Source organism: Mobula hypostoma, chromosome 20 (assembly GCF_963921235.1).
Source record: "Mobula hypostoma chromosome 20, sMobHyp1.1, whole genome shotgun sequence".
NCBI lineage: Eukaryota > Metazoa > Chordata > Chondrichthyes > Myliobatiformes > Myliobatidae > Mobula > Mobula hypostoma.
In genome coordinates, this window is record NC_086116.1 from 52,584,214 (window position 1) to 52,604,666 (window position 20,453).

Below are 20,453 nucleotides of genomic sequence, written 5' to 3' on the forward strand. Positions count from 1 at the left end.
AGATGCTGCAAATCCAAAGCAACACACACAAAATGCTGGAGGAATGCAGCAGGCCAGGCAGCATCTACGGAAAAGAATAAATAGTGAACATTTTGGGCTAAGACCCTTCATCAGGACTGGAAAGAAAGCAGAGAAGTCAGAGATAACAAGGTGAGGGGAGGAGAGGAAGAAGTACAAGGTGGTAGGTGAAACTGGGCAGGGGAGAGGCGATGTAAAGAGCTGGGAAGTTGATTGGTGAAAGAAATAAAGGGATGGAGGAGAGAGAATAGATCAGCCATGATGAAATGGCAGAGTAGACGCAATGGGCCAAATGGCTTAATTCTGCTCTTCTACCTTATGGTCTTGTGGAATGGGAATGATGAAGGAGAAGGGGGCAATTACCGAAAGTTCAAGAAATTGATGTTCATGCCATCAGGTTGGCAGCTACCCAGTTGGAATATAAGTTGTTGCTCCTTTAACCTGAGTGTGCCCTCCTTGCAGCAGTAAAAGAGGCCATGGAATGACATGTTGTAATGGGAATGGTAAGTAGTATTGAAATGGGTGACCACCGAGAGAGCCAGCATTTCGAGGTGGATCGAGTGGAGGTGCTCGGTGAAGTGGTCTTCCTATTCACGTCGGGTCTCACTGATATACAGGACGCCACACCGGAAGCACCAGATACAGTAGGTGACCCCAATAGACCCGCCGGCCAAGTGTTGCCTCAACTGGAAGGACTGTTTGCTGCCCTGGACGGTAGTGAGGGAGGAGGTGTAAGGATAAGTATCAGTGGGGAGAGACATGTGGACAAGGGAGTCGTGTAGGGAATAATCCCTGTGGAAAGTGGGGGGGGGGGATGTGCTTTGTGGGAACCTGTTGAAGATAGCAGAAGTTACGGAGGATTATGTGTTGGACATGGAGGCTGGTGGGGTGATAGGTGAGGACAAGAGGAACGCTATCCCTGGTGTGATGGGGGGAGGATGGGGTGAGGGCAGACGTGCGAAATGGAAGAGATGTGAGTGAAAGCAGTATTGATGGTGGAGTAAGGGAAGCCCCTTTGCTTGAAGAAGGACATCTCAGTAGTTCTGGAATGAAAAGCCTCATCCTGAATAGCAGGTGCAGCAGAGACAGAGGAACTGAGAGAAGGGGATGGCATTTTTACAAATGACAGGGTGGGAAGAGGTATAGTCCAGATGGCTGTGAGAGTCAGTAGGTTTATAAAAGATGTCAGTAGATAGACTGTCTCTAGAGATTGAGAAAGGGAAGGGAGCTGTCAGAAATGGACCAAGTATCGGACAGTTCTCCAAGATAGCAACAACATCTGAACTCCAGGGTGGATATGACATGGACTCTACAGTGGCCCCTGCGACTCCGTAAGGATGACAGAGATGAAACAATAAGATTGACAGCTATGTCACAGCTTGCTCCAATAAAGACCAAGGAAGTGAAGGCACATGGGACTGATGATAGCAGAATCAACAATCTGCTCAAGGACAGCAAGTGCTCTTGACAACCCTGTGGAGAACAACTGAAAGTGTTTCAAACTTTAAAGATGACTGTAGCAGCTACTCAAACCAACACATGATAGACAAGGCAGGGGAAGGAGGGGTATGTTATTCCTGGTTGACAGGTCTGCCATAGAATCCAACAATAATCATGTTCAAGGTCAAAAAAATGTATTCGATACAAGAGAAAATCTGCAGATGCTAGAAATCCAAGCAACATACAAAATGCTGGAGGAACTCAGCAGGTCAGGCAGCATCAATGGAAAAGTGTATTCTTTTCCACTGAAATGTATTGGATCCTTTATAAATAACTAACAAAACAAACAATCTTGAAGTGATAAAACTAATGAAGCTAAAGCTAGTGACATTAAACAAAAAGAAGAAGCAAGAAGGCTGCCAGTGGAACGGCTAAGGATTTCCAGAGCAAAGGCGTTTTACTACTCAGGGTAAAAGAGAGGCAAGATTGTGCAGGGGAGTGACGTCAGCCGGTAGAGCGGGAAAAGTTAAAAAAGGAAAGGAATCTTCAGCAGTTTTTGATTCGGAGCGAAAAGGCTGCGAGTGAAATGTTAAGGATTTCCGGAGCGAAGGCATTTTACTACTCGGGGTAAAGGAGAGGCAAGAATGGGCAGGCGCGTGACGTCAGCCTGTAGAGTGGGAAAAGTTTAAAAAGAAGACCGCCATATCCAGCGGGCAGTGTTCGTAGCAGGCACCGGAGTGAGAGGGCTTTGGCTCAACGGGCTCATGCGGTAACGAGGCAAGATAGGTTTACCTGTGTTAATTGCAGAAAGGATGTATGTGTGTCAGGCCGGTTTTTCTGTGCTCGGTTTAAGATGTGAGAGGTCCTGGAGTATTCCAGAGTCCCGGACGGCTATATCTGCACCGGGTGTGTTGAACTGCAGCTCCTAAGGGACTGCATTAGGGAACTCGAGATGCAGCTCGATGACTTTCGCCTGGTCAGGGAGAGCAAGGTGATAGAAAGGAGTTACATAAGCAGGTGGTCACACCGGGGGCCACGGGAGACAGACAAGTGGGTAGCAATCAGGAGAGGGAAGGGGAAGAGTCAGGTATAAGAGAGTACCCCTGTGGCTGTACCTCTTGACAATAAGTACTCCTGTTTGAGTACTGTTGGGGAGGGACAGCCTACCTGGGGGAAACAACAGTGGCCATGCCTCTGGCACAGAGTCCGGCCCTGTGGCTCAGAAGGGTAGCGAAAGGAAGAGGAAGGCAGTAGTGATAGGGGACTCTGTAGTTAGGGGGTCAGACAGGTGATTCTGTGGATGCAGGAAAGAAACTCAGATGGTAGTTTGCCTCCCGGGTTCCAGGGTCTGGGATGTTTCAGATGGCGTCCAAGATATCCTGCAGTGGGAGGGAGAACAGCCAGAGGTTGTGGTACATATTGGTACCAATGACATAGGTAGGAAAAGGGAAGAGGTCCTGAAAAAAGACTACAGGGAGTTAGGAAGGAAATTGAGAAGCAGGACCACAAAGGTAGTAATCTTGGGATTACTGCCTGTGCCACGCGACAGTGAGTATAGGAATAGAATGAGGTGGAGGATAAATGCGTGGCTGAGGAATCAGAGCAGGGGGCAGGGATTCAGATTTCTGGATCATTGGGACCTCTTTTGGGGCAGGTGTGACCTCTACAAAAAGGACGGATTGCACTTGAATCCCGGGGGGACCAATATCCTGGCGGGGAGGTTTGTTGAGGCTACCGGGGAAAATTTAAACTAGAATTGTTGGGGGGTGGGAACTGAACTGAAGAGACTGAGGAAGAGGTGGTTGGTTCACAAATAGAGAAAACTTAGAGACAGTGTGTGAGGGAGGATAGGCAGGGGATAGAGAAGGGACGCGCTCAGACGGACAGTTTGAGATGTGTCTATTTTAATGCTAGGAGTATTGTGAACAAAGCGGATGAGCTTAGAGCGTAGATCAGTACTTGGAGCTATGATGTGGTGGCCATTACAGAGAGTTGGATGGGCTCAGGGACAGGAATGGTTACGTCAATTGTTGGGTTTCAGATGTTTCAGAAAGGACAAGGAGGGAGTCAAAAGAGGTGGGGGTATGGCACTATTGATCAGAGATAGTGTCACGGCTGCAGAAAAGGTGGACGTCATGGAGGGATTGTCTACGGAGTCTCTGTGGGTGGAGGTTAGGAATAGGAAGGGGTCAATAACTTTACTGGGTGTTTTTTTATAGGTTGCCCAATAGTAACAGGAATATCAAGGAGCAGATAGGGAAGCAGATCCTGGAAAGTTGTAATAATAGCAGAGTTGTCGTGATGGGAGATTTTTATTTCCCAAATATCGATTGGTATCTCCTAGAGCAAGGGGTTTAGATGGGTTGGAGTTTGTTAGGTGTGTTCAGGAAGGTTTCTTGACACAATATGTAGATAAGCCTACAAGAGGAGAGGCTGTACTTGATCTGGTAATGGGAAATGAACCTGGTCAGGTGTCAGATCTCTCAGTGGGAGAGCATTTTGGAGATAGTGATCATAATTTTATCTCCTTTACAATTGCTTTGGAGAGAGATAGGAACAGACAAGTTAGAAAAGCGTTTAATTGGAGTAAGGGGAATTATGAGGCTATCAGGCAGGAACTTGGAAGCTTAAATTGGGAACAGATGTTCTCAGGGGAAAGTACGGAAGAAATGTGGCAAATGTTCAGGGGATATTTGTGTGGAGTTCTGCATAGGTACGTTCCAATGAGATGGAAATTATGATAGGGTACAGGAACCGTGGTGTACAAAAGCTGTAATAAATCTAGTCAAGAAGAAAAGAAAAGCTTACAAAAGGTTCAGAGAGCTAGGTAATGTTAGAGATCTAAAAGATTATAATGCTAACAGGAAGGAGCTTAAAAAGGAAATTAGGAGAGCCAGAAGGGGCCATGAGAAGGCCTTGGCGGGCAGGATTAAGGAAAACCCCAAAGCATTCCAGGAGTATGTGAAGAACAAGAGGATAAGACATGAAAGAATAGGATCTATCAAGTGTGACAGTGGGAAAGTGTGTATGGAACAGGAGGAAATAGCAGAGGTACTAAATGAATACTTCAGTATTCACTAGGGAAAGGATCTTGGTGATTGTAGTGCAGACTTGCAGCAGAGTGAAAAGCTTGATCATGTAGATATTAAGAAAGATGATGTGCTGGAGCTTTTGGAAAGCATCAAGTTGCATAAGTTGCCGAGACCAGATGAGATGTACCCCAGGCTACTGTGGGAGGCAAGGGAGGAGATTGCTGAGCCTCTGGCGATGATCTTTGATTCATCAATGGAGACGGGAGAGGTTCCAGAGGCTTGTGGATGTTGTTCCTTTATTCAAGAAAGGGAGTAGAGATAGCCCAGGAAATTATAGGCCAGTGAGTCTTACTTCAGTGGTTGGTAAGTTGATGGAGAAGATCCCTAGAGGCAGGATTTATAAATATTTGGAGAGGAATAATATGATTAGGAATTGTCAGCATGGCTTTGTCAAGGGCAAGTCGTACCTTATGAGCCTGATTGAATTCTTTGACGGCAGAATATTGAAGTAGTAAAATGGATTCAACAGTGGCTGGATGGGAGACGGCAGAGAGTAGTGGTGGATAACGGTTTGTCAGATTGGAGGCCGGTGACTAGTGATGTGCCTCAGGGATCTGTACTGGGTCCAATGTTGTTTGTCATATACGTTAATGATCTGGATGATGGGGTGGTAAATTGGATGAGTAAGTATGCAGATGACACTAAGATAGGTGGAGTTGTGGATAATGAAGTAGGTTTTCAAAGCTTGCAGAGAGATTTAGGCCAGTTAGAGGAGTGGGCTGAAAGATGGCAGATGGAGTTTAATGCTGATAAATGTGAGGTGCTACATTTTGGTAGGACTAATCAAAATAGGACATACATGGTAAATGGTAGGGCATTGAAGAATGCGGTAGAACAGAGGGATCTAGGAATAATGGTGCATAGTTCCCTGAAGGTGGAATCTCATGTGGATAGGGTGGTGAAGAAAGCTTTTGGTATGCTGGCCTTTATAAATCAGAGCATTGAGTATAGGAGTTGGGATGTAATGCTGAAATTGTATAAGGCATTGGTAAGGCCAAATTTGGAGTATTGTGTACAGTTCTGGTCACCGAATTAAAGGAAAGATGTCAACAAAATAGAGAGAATACAGAGAAGATTTACGAGAATGTTACCTCGGTTTCATCACCTAAGTTACAGAGAAAGGTTGAACAACTGGGCTCTTTATTCTTTGGAGCGTAGAAGGTTGACGGGGGACTTGATAGAGGTATTTAAAATTATGAGGGGGATAGATAGAGTTGACGTGGATAGGCTTTTTCCATTGAGAGTGGGGAGATTCAAATAAGAGGACATGAATTGAGAGTAAAGGGGCAAAAGTTTAGGGGTAACATGTGGGGGAACTTCTTTACTCAGAGAGTGGTAGCTGTGTGGAACAAGCTTCCAGCAGAAGTGGTTGAGGCAGGTTCGATGCTGTCATTTAAAGTTAAATTGGATAGCTATATGGACAGGAAAGGAATGGAGGGTTACGGGCTGAGTGCAGGTCGGTGGGACTAGGTGAGAGTAAGAGTTCGTCACGGACTAGAAGGGCCGAGATGGCTTGTTTCCGTGCTGTAATTGTTATATGGTTATATGTGAATAAACACATTGATAAAGGAAGAGCAGTAGATGTAGTGTATATGGATTTCAGCAGGGCATTTGATAAGGTACCCCATGCAAGGTTTATTGAGACAGTAAGGAGACATGGGATCCAAGGGGACATTGCTTTGTGGATCCAGAACTGGCTTGCCCACAGAAGGCAAAGAGTGATTGTAGACAGGTCATATTCTGCATGGAGGTCAGTCACCAGTGGTGTGCCTCAGGGATCTGTTCTGGGACCCTTACTCTTCGTGATTTTTATAAAGATGACACAAAGGTTGGAGGTGGATAGTGTGGAGGGCTGTCAGAGGTTACAGTGGGACATTGATAGGATGCAAAACTGGGCTTAGAAGTGGCAAATAGAGTTCAACCCAGATAAGTGTAAAGTGGTTCATTTTGGTTGGTCAAATATGATGGCAGAATATAGCATTAATGGTAAGACTTGGCAGTGTGGAGGATCAGAGGGATCTTGGGGTCCGAGTCCATAGGATGCTCAAAGCAGCTGCACAGGTTGACTCTGTGGTTAAGAAGGCATATGGTTTTTTGGCCTTCATTAATCATGGAATTGAATTTAGGAGCCGAGAGTTAATGTTGCAGCTATATAGGACCCTGGTCAGACCCCACTTGGAGAACGCTGCTCAGTTCTGGTCACCTCACTGCAGGAAGGATGTGGAAACCATAGAAAGGGTGCAGAGGAGACTTACAAGGAAGGATGTTGCCTGGATTGGGGAGCATGCCTTATGAAAACAGGTTGAGTGAACTCGGCCTTTTCTCCTTGGAGTGACCTGTTAGAGGTGTATAAGATGATGACAGGCATTGATCTTGTGGATAGTCAGAGGCTTTTTCCCAGGGCTGAAATGGTTACCACAAAAGGACACAGGTTTAAGGTGCTGGGGAGTAGGTACAGAGGAGATGTCAGGGGTACGTTTTTTACTCAGAGAGTGGTGAGTGCATGGAATGGGCTGCCGGCAATGGTGATGGAGGTGGATACAATAGGGTCTTTTAAGAGCCATTTGGATAGGTACATGGAACTTAGAAAAATAGGGGGCCATGGGTAAGCCTAGTAATTTCTAAGGTATGGACATGTTCAGCACAGTTTTGTGGGCCAAAGGGCCTGTATTGTGCTGTAGGTTTTCTCTGTTTCTATATTTCTAAATCACACCCGGAGGTCTCTAACTCTAACTGCCCCGACAAAGCATGAATACATAACCAAACTCTTTGCTTTTGTCGTAAGACCATAAGATATAGGAGCAGAAGTAGGGTATTCAGCCCGTCAATTCTGCTCGGCCATTCAATCATGGGCTGATCCAATTCTTCCCACAGCCCTGCCTTCTCCCCATACACTTTGATGCCCTGGCTAATCAAGAACCTGTTTATCTCTGGCTTAAATACACCCAAAGATTTGGCCTCCACAGCAGCTTGTGGCAACAGATTCTACAGATTTACCACCCTGTGACTAAAGTAATATCTCTGTTCTAAATGGACGTCCTTCAATCCTGAAGTCGTGCCCTCTTGTCCTGGACTCCCCTACCATGGGAAATAACTTTGCCATATCTAATCTGTTCAGGTCTTTAATATTTGGAAAGTTTCTATGAGATCCCCCTTCATTCTCTTGAACTCCACGGAATACAGCCCAAGAGCCGCCAGACATTCCTCATACAGTAACCCTTTCATTCCTGGAATAATTCTTGTGAATCTTCTCTGACCCCTCTCCAATGTCAGTATATCCTTTCTAAAATAAGGAGCCTAAAACTGCACACAATACTCCAAGTGTGATCTCACGAGTGCCTCATAGAGCCTCAACATCACATCCCTGCTCTTATATTCTATATTTCTAGAAATGAATGCCAAAATTGCATTTACCTTCTTCACCACTGACTCAACCTGGAGGTTAACCTTTCCGGTATCCTGCACAAGGACTTACAAGTCCCTCTGCATTTTGAATTCTCTCCCTGTCTAAATAATGGTGTGCCAGTCTATTTCTTCCACCAAAGTGCATGACCATACATTTTCCAACATTGTATTTCATTTGCTACTTCTTTGCCCATTTTCCTGAACTATCTAAGTCTCTCTGCAGGCTCCCTGTTTCCTCAACACTACCTCTCCTCCACCTACCTTTGTATCATTGGCAAATCCATTAATCCCATAGTTAAAATCATTGACATATATTGTAAAAAGCAGCAGTCCCAACACCGTCTCCTGTGGACTCCACTGGTAACCGGCAGCCAGCCAGAATTGGATCCCTTTATTCCCACTCTCTGTTTTCTGCCGAACAGCCAAATGCTCCACACATGCTAATAAGGCCCCTGTAATTCCATGGGATCTTATCTTGCTAAGCAGCCTCATGTGCGGCATCTTGTCAAAGGCCTTCTGAAAATCCAAGTACACTACATCTACTACATCTCCTTTGTCTACCCTGCTTGTAATTTCCTCAAAAAATTGCAGTGGGCTGGTCAGGCAGGATTTTCCTTTCAGGAAGCCATGCTGGCTTTGGCCTATCTTGTCATGTGCCTCCAGGTACTCCATAATCTCATCCCTAATGATCGATTCCAACAACTTCCAACCACTGATGTCAGGCTAACAGGTCTATAGTTTCCTTTCTGCTGCCTCCCACTCTTCTTAAATAGTGGAGTAACATTTGCAATTTTCCAGTCATCCGGTACAGTGCTAGAGTCCATCGATTCTTGAAAGATCATTGTTAATGCCTCTGCAATCTCTTTAGGAATCGGATGACAGAGGGGAAGAAGCTGTTCCTGAATCACTGAGCGTGTATCTTCAGGCTTCTGTATCTCCTGTATGATGGTAACAGTGAGAAAAGGGCATGCCCAGGGTGCTGGAGGTCCTTAATAGTGAACGCTGCCTTTCTGACACACTGCTCCTTGAAGATGTCCTGGGTACTTTGTAGGCTAGTGCCCAAGATGGAGCTGCCTAAATTTACAACCCTCTGTGGCTTCTTTCGGTCCTGTGCAGTAGCCTCCCCATACCAGACAGTGATGCAGCCTGTCAGAATGTTCTCCGCAGTACATCTATAGAAGCTTATGAGTGTATTTATTGACATGCCAAATCTCTTCAAACTCTTAATCAAGTATAGTCGCTGTCTTGCCTTCTTTATAACTGCATTGATATGTTGGAACCAGGTTAGGTCCTCAGAGAACTTGGCACCCAGAAACTTGAAACTGCTCACTCTCTCCACTTCTGATCCTTCTATGAGGATTGGTGTGTGTTCTGCTTTGGCTGATCCAAATAGCTGGTCTTGGTCTTGATGCATACCTGTCACAAATCCTTTTCTGTCTGGAAAAACTTGAATGATTCTATCCATGTCCCATGAGTTTTGAGGCGCTGTGCCATCAACCATAAGCACAATTTCTTCTGGGAGGAAATTGTATCTTATACTTGACTATGCCATCAGGTAGGAGGTACAGAACATGCTCCAATGTCATTTAGTTTTATATCACAGATCTCATTCTGAACCATGTACATTAAGAAGTGGGGCATGGTGGCCGTAACTACCTTATTCAGGTCATGCCAAAATACTGGGTTCCCAGTGCAAGTACAGCTTATAGGAAGAATCCCACGTGTGTTACTTAGTGTTACTCCTTCAACTTCTGAAGGCACACTCTCTGCGATTCCGGAAAGCTGCTTTCCCTCTGCCATCTGATTCCTAAATGGGCTTTGAACCCGCGAACACTACTTCACTTTTTTAATATACATTATTTCTGTTTTTACACTTTTTAATCTATTCAATATACATACTATATACTGTAATTGGTTTATTTATCTATTTATTTATTTTCTTCTATATTATGTATTGAATTGAACCGCTGCTGTTAACCATATAACAATTACAGCACAGAAACAGGCCATCTCGGCCCTTCTAGTCCGTGCTGAAAGTTACTCTCACCTAGTCCCACCGACCTGCACTCAGTCCATAACCCTCCATTCCTTTCCTGTTCATATAGCTATCCAATTTAACTTAAATGACAATATCGAACCTGCCTCAACCACTTCTGCTGGAAGCTCGTTCCACACAGCTACCACTCTCTGAGTAAAGATATCCCTTGAAATATTCATTTGTTAAGTTAACAAATTTCGTGACACATGCCGGTGATAATAAACCGGATTCTGATTCTCTTGATGTTCCGATTGCTGGAGTAAATACTCCTTGACCCACCATTTCCAAAACAAGTGTAACACTCAGCTATATTGGCTCGTATTTCTCTAGGGGAAACCCCATCCGCCTTGTCTCCCGGTTACGTCGGTTGCTGTACAAATGCCACCTGATTCAGCTTCAAACATCAATCATCAGCCCGCACACAATGTACGTTTTACCAATTACACTTTATAGATATTACTAAATCTATGAGATTAATATAAGTTCAATACAAAAAAAGGAATGGAAAAGGCGCCAGACTTATCAACGTTCAATTTCTTCGTGCACACGTTGGAGCGCGGGACCACTCGGACCCCTTCGACTCGCAGCCTGGGACCGCCCGGAGTGATCGACCTGAGCTTTCCCCGCACGTCCGTCATCTTCACGGTCTCTCCTCCAACTCCCCGCCAAAACGCCCCTGGTTCCCAGCCATATGGGACAGCATATCAGCCCAAGAAAGAATACCATGGACACCCATTGGTTCATTCGCTCTGTTATCTATATTATAACCCAAGCAAAGTGCTAGCTAGAGACCTTATCAGCATTTAACATAACAAAGAAGCCGTTTTAATTAACATACGCAGTAACATAAAAGAAGAAACCCCTTACACTCTCTCCCCACCAAATAAAAGCCATGCCCTCATGACATTAACAGAGTTCACCACTGTTCCTCGCAAAACCCAACCCAGGTGCATAAACAGTGACATAACTTCCCAGAGCACTGGAGATCACACCCTGTTCTCCCTCCGCTGTATAGGTCAACCTCTCTGGGGCTGCCTACTTCTCTGAGACCTCTGTACCTCCTCTGCTGACTCTTCCGGCTCAGACACCCCGGGCCTACCTGTCGGCCCTCACCCTCACTGGGACCCCTCGGTACCTGTGAGCCCTCTACCTCGGGTTCTGGTTCCACCCCCTCTTCCCCCAATGCCGGCTGTATTTCAGGCGGCTCCTCAACACCCTCCCTCCTCTCGCCTAACTCAGTGCGGGAAGGGCCAGGAGCCTCTTCTTCCAGTACCGGGAAATTAGCGAACAGAAACAGGTGCCACACGTCCGAATCATCGTCGTCCGATGACATATCCCTTTGCGGGGTGGGGACCGGCCCCGTCTCTTTCGCAGCGGGCTCTTCCCTCGCAGAGTCCTCGTACTAGGCGTAAGCTCCCATTCGGGCTCTTGGTCTACCTGCACCTCTCGACCCAGAGGCAACAGGTGGTTCCGATGGAGTACCTTGACAGGCCCCTTCCCATCCTCTGATATCACCCGGTAAACAGGTAGATTCGGCATCTGGCTCTCTACCACATAGGGGGTGGCCGCCCAGCGATCCGCCAACTTGTGCTTACCAGTTAGTCTTAAATTCCGGATAAGGACCCGGTCTCCCGGCAATAGTTGGGCGAACTTTACTTTCTGATCATACCTCCTCTTATTCCTCTGATTCTGCTTGGTGGCCGCCGCCACAGCCAACTCGTACGCCCTTTTCAACTCTCTCTTTTCATATCGGACACATAATTCAGATATGGCTTCTAAGATAATTCACCCGCTTCAGTCCCAAAACACAGGTCAATGGGCAACCTCACTTCCCGCCCGAACATCAGATAATAAAGCGAGTACCCCGTAGCGTCATTGCGGGTACAATTGTAACAGTGAACCAAATGCCCGACGTGCTGACTCCACTTTCTCTTCTGTCCGATCTCCAAAGTGCGAGCATGTCCAGCAGGGTCCGGTTAAACCTCTCGGGCTGAGGATCACCCTGCGGGTGATAGGGTGTGGTCCTGGATTTCTCGACCCCAAGCATACCCAGTAGTTCATGGATAAGCCTGTCCTCGAAGTCCCGTCCCTGATCACTATGGATCCACCGGGGGAGGCCATAATGAACAAAGTACTTCTCCCATAACACCTTCGCCACTGTAGTCGCCTTCTGGTCCTTAGTGGGAAATGCCTGCGCGTATCCAGTGTAGTGAACCGTGATGACTAAGACATTCGCGGTGTTGCTGGTGTCGGGCTCAATCGACAGGAAATCCATACACACCGCGTCCATGGGTCCCGCACTCTGCAAGTGGGACAAAGGAGCCGCCTGCGCAGGCAGGGTCTTCCTCCTGATGCAACGACTGTAACAACTTACAGTATTCTTCAACCTCCCCCCTCATCCGGGGCCAGTAAAACCGGCCCCTCGAGTAATCCACAGGTCTAATCCACAAGTGCCTGGAATCATCATGTAGTGCCTGGAGCACAGTCTTCCGATGACCAGCTGCCAGCCCCGGGGTTGATCCAGGGGCGACGTGACCCGGTACAAGACTTGGTTCTTCAGCTTCAACCGAGGCCACTCCTTCAGTAGTAGGGGCACTGAGGCGTGATTCACCTTCTCCGTCTGAGCCATATTCCCCTTTCTAACTGCGTACCAGATGGTGCCAATGCTCGGGTCATCCCGCTGAGCCGCCCCCACTTCCTGGGGGCTCAACTCCGGCAACTGCCTGTTCTTCAGAGCAGTCAAATTACAGTACACAGTGGGTAGCGCGTCATCATCAGCCCCCAATTGATCCACTGCCCCATCAGGGCTCTTGCTTCCCAGTCGCTCCCAACTTGACACATGGCCTTCACTCCTGGGGCAGGGACACTCTCCCACTCCTCATCCGTGCCCGACCCCTCATGCGCCCGACGAGATAAAACATCTGCATCGCTGTTCCGACTCCCCGGCCGGTACTTCAGGCTGAACTCATAGGCAGACAAGGCCGCCAACCACCGATGCCCAGTAGCGTCCAGTTTTGCCGAGGTCAGGATATAAGTGAGAGGGTTGTTATCCGTTCTCACCTCAAACTTGGCCCCGTATAGGTCGTCGCTCAACTTTTCCACCACCGCCCATTTCAGCGCCAGGAACTCCAACTTGACGGCCTTTATCTGCCCCCTGGGATTTTTTCAGTTCGAACGAATGTCCTAAGGCATATCGGGGGCCCCCAGCCACCTTCCAGCGGCTCATGGAGAGGGTGGTGGGGGATATGAACCTGCGCGAGATGTTGGTGTATCCGGATGATCTGATAGTGTTTGGATGTACTTTGGAGGAACATGAGGAGCGGCTGCTGAAGGTGTCGAGTCGGCTGAAGGAGGAAGGAGTACAGGGGAGTCTTTAAAATTAAAGGCCTCCTCGGTCAGCCGCCCCCTGTTCTCCAATAGTTTTCCTCCATTGGGCCTCACGGGGGCTCTAGACATCACCGTCACCGGGAACAAGTGCGCAAGGGGCATCCCGCGCTTAAAGGTGATCTCCCTCTCCGTTGTGTTCCTTACAATCACCCCCATCCGGCGTGCCTGTACAGCTGAGAGCCTCTGCAATTCAGGTCTCACCAGCACCCCAGCCGGGAACCGGGACTCCCCTTCAAGGTCTTCTGGGGCGTCTACTAGCAGGGCTTCGCCCGCCGGTACTCCGGGGAATCTGGGGGTCCCCATCACTAGTGCCATCTCTCCTGGCCATATCACTTTAGGCCTCGCCTGAGTACACCGCACCGTCCCTCGTTTGAAGTCAGGATCCAGCCCCTGGGGGTCACCCACTACTTCGAACACCGCTCGAAACACTGGGTGTACCGAAGGGGTCTCCAGAAAGTTCTCCCCCGCCTTCTCCTTACAGGCTCCCAGGACCCGTCGCACCAGAGGGGAGTTAGTCCCCACCAGAAGGGCAGCTCCACCTGTTTCCACCGGGTCCGGACAGATCAACACCAGCGTCTCAAGGGCTTCCGACACTCCCACATCGTCCTCCGAGAATTCCAGCCTCACTGACAGGTACCCATCGTACGGGTAATCACCATCACTTATGCCCCAAATCTCCAGTACTTTAAACGAGGTTACTGGCAAATGCTTTAGATATTTGTTGTAGAACGACTGGTACAATAAGGTAAACTGCGATCCTGTGTCAAGGATGGCTTTTGCAAAGATTCCCTCTATCGGTAGGGACACGGTGGAACGGGGTCCCACCAGTCCATCCGGAATAAGGGTTTGGGCTTTCGGGGGTCCCATGGCTGATTTCTGGGAACGTGTTCCTCCTGAGACATCAGTCGGTTCCCTCAATGAGTCTCTCCTAAGTTTCCCGACACCTCTCCCTTCTTAGTGGCCCGGGGGCTTTCCCTCCGCGGGGCACCTTGTCTCTCACAATCCCTCCGAAAGTGACCCGCTTCCCCACAGTTATCGCACACTCTAACCGCCGCCCCTCTCCTCCCGGGACGCCCCCCACTCCCGGCCCACGGTGCGGGCCGTCCCCCGAAGGGGTTACTCTCCCTGACCATCCCCTCAAGCGGGGGAGTCCCGTCCCCCCGGGACCCCTTGGGTTTCTCGGTTCTCAACCCAGCCACCACCTCCTGAACCGCTGAGGACCATCCCCGGTGGCCCGAGCCCCTTTTCCGACCCAAAGCGCTCTTCTCCTCTCACACCTCTCTAATCAGCTGCCCGAATGATGGAGGGGGGCTCCTTTTATAGGACTGCCGGAGACTCCAAGCCACCTTGTCCTCCTCCAGGGAACCACTAAATATCTGACTCATCCTCAACCTCGCCACTACCCCTCGGCACCACAACCCAGTAAGCATTCTCTCCAGCCGAAAAATGTATTCTGAGAGCTTTTCCCCTCTACCCTGCCCCATGTGGTGAAACTCCGCTAAAAGTTCCCAGGGGTCTCCTGACATTCCAAACGCTTCCATCAAAGCTGCCAGATACTCTGCCAGGGAAGCCGAGGGCCATTCCGGCTTCAGCTCCCGGACTACACCTGCCGCCCCTTCCCCTCAAACTTTCCACCAATCGCTGTCTCTTTTCCTCATGCGAACCTGGCCACGCCTCTAACAACTGGGACGTATTCTCAATCCGTACCTCATATTCGTCCTCCCCTTCCGGGGTAGGCGTGTCTCCTGAGAAAATTCTCAGCTTCGGGCGGGGCCCTTCGGCCCTTCTCACCAGGGAGGTCATGGCGGCTGCTAACTCGGGGGTCTCACCGCTAGCTGGGGGACGGGGCCTGGCCAAGCCTTCCCACTCTGACCCTCCACCACTGCTACTGGCACCTCCCCTGGGGTCTCATCTAGCTCCTCCTCCGGTATCTCCTCACTCTCTTCCTCCGGGAGGGTGTGGAGGCCCCACGGACCCCCCTCCCCCGGGACGCCGACCGTCACTGGCCGTTCCAACGTCATGACGTCAGCACTCGTCCAAACCAACACCCAGCTGGATTCCACTTCTTTACCGCACCTTCCAGCTACCAGTTCTACCTGCCCTATACCTTTGATCAAACCCAACCCTCGCACTAGTACATCTCCCGAAATGCGGAAATCCACCCCACTTAACACGCACGATTCACCGGTACGTCCTCTAACTCACACCAGTTTACAATCTTATCTCGATCCATCTTCGCACTACTTAACGTGGCGACTTATACAGCTTTACCGAAAATACAAACCCGGGCGTCTGCCCCCACGAATGTAACGCTCAGCTATATTGGCTCGTATTTATCTCGGGGAAACCCCGTCCGCTGCCCACCTTGTCTTCCAGTGATGTCGGTTGCTGTACAACTGCCACCTGATTCGACTTTAAACATCAATCATCAGCCAGCACTCAACGTACGTTTTACCAATTACACTTTATAGATATTACTAAATCTATGAGATTAATAGAAGTTCAATACAAAAAAAAGGAATGGAAAAGGCGCCAGACTTAACAAAGTTCAATTTCTTCCTGCACACGTTGGAGCTCGGGACCTCCTCGGGACCACCCGTACCCCTTCGACTCGCAGCTCGGGACCACCCGAAGTGATCGACTTGAGTTTTCCCCGTTCGGCCGTCGTCCTCACGGTCTCTCCTCCAACTCCCCGCCAAAACCCCCTGGTTCCCAACCATATGAGACAGCATATCAGCCCAGGAAAGAATAACATAGACACCCATTGGTTCATTCGCTCTGTTATCTATATTATAACCCAAGCAAAGTGCTGGCTAGAGACTTTATCAGCATTTAACATAACAAAGAAGCCTTTTAATTAACATACACAGTAACATAGAAGAAGAAACCCCTTACACAAGTTTGATATGTATTGGACTTGATTTCATTATGATGGACATAAACATCTTTTTGGAACTCTCCTGGTGGTAAGGGTTGTGAGGTCTTCAGATGATTGGGTGTTAATGCTTCAAATCATTGGGATCAGATGATTCTTTAGTAATCAACAACCATTGATAATAGCCACTACTTTACGAAGAATTGTGTGAAGATCCTCTTCGTCATGATTCTGCGCCTTCATAGTAGATTTGAGAACTTTCATTATCAACCTGTGCCTTATAAAACCTTAGCATCACATCCCTGCTCTTGTATTCTGGACTCCTGGAAATGAATGCTAACATTGCATTTGCCTTCCTCACCACTGATACTACCTGCATGTTTACCTTTAGGGTGTTCTGCACAAGGACGCCCAAGTTCTTTTTCATGTCAGATTTTTGGATTTTCTCCCCATTCAGAAAATATTCTGCACATTTATTTCTACTACAAAAGAGCATGACCATGCATTTTCCAACATTGTATTTTATTTGCTACTTTCTTGCCCATTCTCCTAATCTTTCTGTCCTTCTGCATCCCGCCTGTTTCCTCAACACTACCTGACCCTCCACCAAGCTTCGTATCATCAGCAAACTTGACAACAAAGTCATCTATTCCATCATCTAGATAATTGATATACAGCATAAAAAGTGGTCCCAACAGTGACCCCTGCGGAACACCAGTATTCAGTGGCAGCCAGCCAGAAAGGATCCTTCTATTCCCACTCGCTGCCTCCTACCAATCAGCCAGTGCCCTAACAATGCCAGTAATTTTCCTGTAATACCACGGGCTCTTAACTTGGTAAGCAGCCTCACGTGGCACCTTGCCAGAGGCCTTCTGAAAGTCTAAATATAGAAGATCCACTACATCCCCTCTATCTATCCTACTTGTAATCTCTTCAAAGAATTCCACTAGGCTCATCAGGCAGGATTATCTTGTCCTGTGTCACCAAGTATTCCCATCACCTCATCCATAACAAATTACTCCAACATCTTCCCAACCACTGAGGTCAGTCTAGCTGGTCTATAATTTACTTTCTGCAGCCTGCCTCCTTTCTTAAAGAGTGAAGTGTATTTGCAATTTTCCAGTCCTCAGGTACCATGCCAGAATCCAATGATTTTTTGAAAGATCATTACTAATGCATCCACAATCTCTACCACTACCTCTTTCAGAACATTAGTTTGCATTTCATCTGGTCCAGGTATTTTATGTATCCTCAGGTCTTTCAGCTTTTTGAGCACCTTCTCCTAGGTAATAGTAACTGCATTCACTTCTTTTCCCTCACACCTTTCAACTTCTGGCACACTGCTAGTGTCTTCCACAGTGAAAATTGATGCAAAATACTCATTTAGTTCATCTGCCAAATCCTTATTCCCTATTATTATTTCTCCAGTCATTTTCTAGCACTCCTATATCCACTCTCATCTTGCTTTTATTTTTTACATACGATAAAAAGCTTTTACTATCCACTTAGATTGTCTACTAGCTTGTTTTCATATTTCATCTTTTCCCTCCTAATGATTCTTTTAGTTGCTGTCCGTAGGTTTTTAAAAGCTTCCCAATCCTCTATTTTCCTGCTAATTTTTGCTTTTTTGTATGTCCTCTTTTTGCTTTTACAATGGCTTTGACTGCCCTTGTCAACCCAGTTGTACTATTTTGCCATTTGAGTATTTCTTTGTTTCTATTCTGCACCTTCCTCATTTTCCCCTGAAACTCATGCCATTGCTGCTCTGCTATAATCCCTGCCAGCATCTTTTCCCAATTTACTTTGACCAACTCCTCTTCCATACCACTATAACTTCCTTTACTCCACTGAAACACTGCTACATTAGACTTTACTTTCTCCCTATCTAATTTCAATTGAACTCAATCATAAGTGTTAATTTACCTTAAGCTCTCTAATCACCTCTGGTTCATTACATAACACCCAATCCAGTATAGCTGATCCCCTAGTAGAGTCAATGGCAAACTGCTCTAAAAAGCATCTTGTAGGCATTCAAAAAGCTCGCTCTTGAGATCCATTACCAATCTGATTTTCCCAATCGACCTGCATGTTAAAGTCTCCCATGACTATCATAGCATCGCTCTTTTGACACACCTTCTTTATTTCCCATTGTAATCTGTGGTTCAGATCCCAGCTACTGTTGGGAGGCCTGTGTATACTGCCATCAGGGTCCTTTTACCCTTGTAGTTTCTTAACTCAACCCACAAGGATTCAACATCTTCCACAATGTCACGTCTTTCTATTGATGCCATTCTTTATGAAGATGCCAGTACAACAGGATGTTTGGATTCTTCGGGCATGGTTACCCTACTAAGCCACTCAGCAACTCTCAGGAAACCATCTTCAAGTATTGGATTAAGCTTGAAAATATAACTGTACCTTTTCAGACTTCTTCCCCTTTGCAGACTTGAGAATTCATCTGGAAATTTCTTTCTTTGGCGAAAACCAACAGTCTCCAATTCAGCCTTTCTGAGCTTCTCCACTGAGAGACAATCTCAGCCAATCTGACCTTTGGCCTTCTTCATCTCTCTCCAAAGCATACCCTTGTTGTTCTTCATCCAAGTCAGACTGACAGCAAGCAATATTGAATTCCTTCCTCTTCCAACTAAGAAATAAGAAAAGGTTCTGAAACCTAAGAATCTAAGCCACTGTCTTCCTCAAATGGGTCCAAGGCGGGAAGTAACAGATAATATGTGTTACTGCATCCAACTGCTCTTCAATCTGCATGACATTCTTTATAGCGATCTCATTGACTTCTGGATCATCTAGTGGAGGTTTTTCAGAACAATCAGGATTCACGGGCCATTCCATAAGACCTTAAGAGCAAAAGATATAGGAGCAGAATTAGGCCATTTGGACCATTGAGTCTACTCCACCATTTCATCATGGCTAAGCCATTTCCCTCACAGCCCCAATTTCCTGCCTTCTCCCTGTATTCCTTCATGCCCTGACTAATTAAGAATCTATCAACTGCTGCCTTCAGTATATAGAACATAGAATAGTACACCACTGGAACAGGCCTTTCTGGCTACAAGGATGTTCCCAACTAGCTAAAAAAAATAACTTTAAAAAAAACAAAAATGAATCCCTCCTACCTACATAATGGCTGTATCTCTCCATCTTCCTGTCTAAGTATCTCTTAAAAGCCTGTAATGTATTTGCCTCTACCACATACCAGGCAATACATTCCAAAAGAATATAAGTGTTAAAAAACTTAACCCTCACATCCCCTTTGGACTTACCCCGCCCACTTTCAATGCATTACCTCTGATATTAGATATTTCTAGTCTGGGATATACACAATGATGTCCTTCACAGCTGTCTGTGGCAACAAATACCACAAATTCACCACTCTCTGGCCAAAGAAATTCCTCCTTTTCTGTGTTCTAAATGGACTTCCCTCTATTCTGAGGCTGTGGTCTCTGGTCTTAAACTTGCCCACCGTAGGAAACATCCTCTCCATATCTACACTATTGAGACCTTTCAATGTTGGGTAGGTTTCATTGAAATCCGCTCCCCCAGCCCACCCTTGTTCTGAATTCCAGTGAGTACAGGCCCAGAGCTATCAAATGGTCCTCATATGTTAAGTCTTTCAATCCTGGAATCATATTCGTGAACCTCTTTTGAACCCTCTCCAATGTCAGCACATCCTTTCTTAGATAAGGGACCCAAAATTGCTCACGATACTCCAAATGAGGCCTCACCAGCACTTTACACAACCTTAACATTACATCCTTAGTTTTATATTCTAAACCACTCAAAATGAATGCTAACATTGCAATTGCTTTCCTCAACCAGCAAATTAACATTTAGAGAATCCTGCACGAGTATTGCCAAGTCCCTTTGCACCTCAGATTTTTGAATTTCCTCTCCATTTAGAAATTAATCTACACTTTTATTTCTCCTATCAAAATGCATGACCATACACTTCCCGACGCAGTATTCCATCTGCCACTTCTTTGTCCATTCTCCTAATCTGTTTCAGTCCTTCTGTAGCCTTTCTGTGTCCTCAACGCAGCCTGCCCCTCCACTTATAATCTGCAAACATGGCCACACAGCCATTAATTCCTTCATCCAAATCACTTTGACATATAATGTACAAAGAATTGGTCCCAACAAAGACCACTGTACAACACCAATGGGTACCGGCAGCCAAGCA

The 20,453-nt window shown here is 46.9% G+C and overlaps 1 protein-coding gene and 1 pseudogene across 1 annotated transcript in view; both read right to left on the minus strand.

The window, feature by feature from the left end:
- LOC134359250 (echinoidin-like) overlaps positions 1-15,995 on the minus strand; it is a 53,813-nt gene extending 37,818 nt beyond the window's left edge. Inside the window, exon 1 of the mRNA XM_063072213.1 lies at positions 15,924-15,995. The gene's annotated coding sequence lies outside the window, so the exon portion shown is untranslated. The remainder of the gene's footprint in view (positions 1-15,923) is intronic.
- Positions 14,295-15,613, minus strand: LOC134359251 (modulator of apoptosis 1-like; annotated as a pseudogene).
- Positions 15,996-20,453: the final 4,458 nt, after the last annotated feature.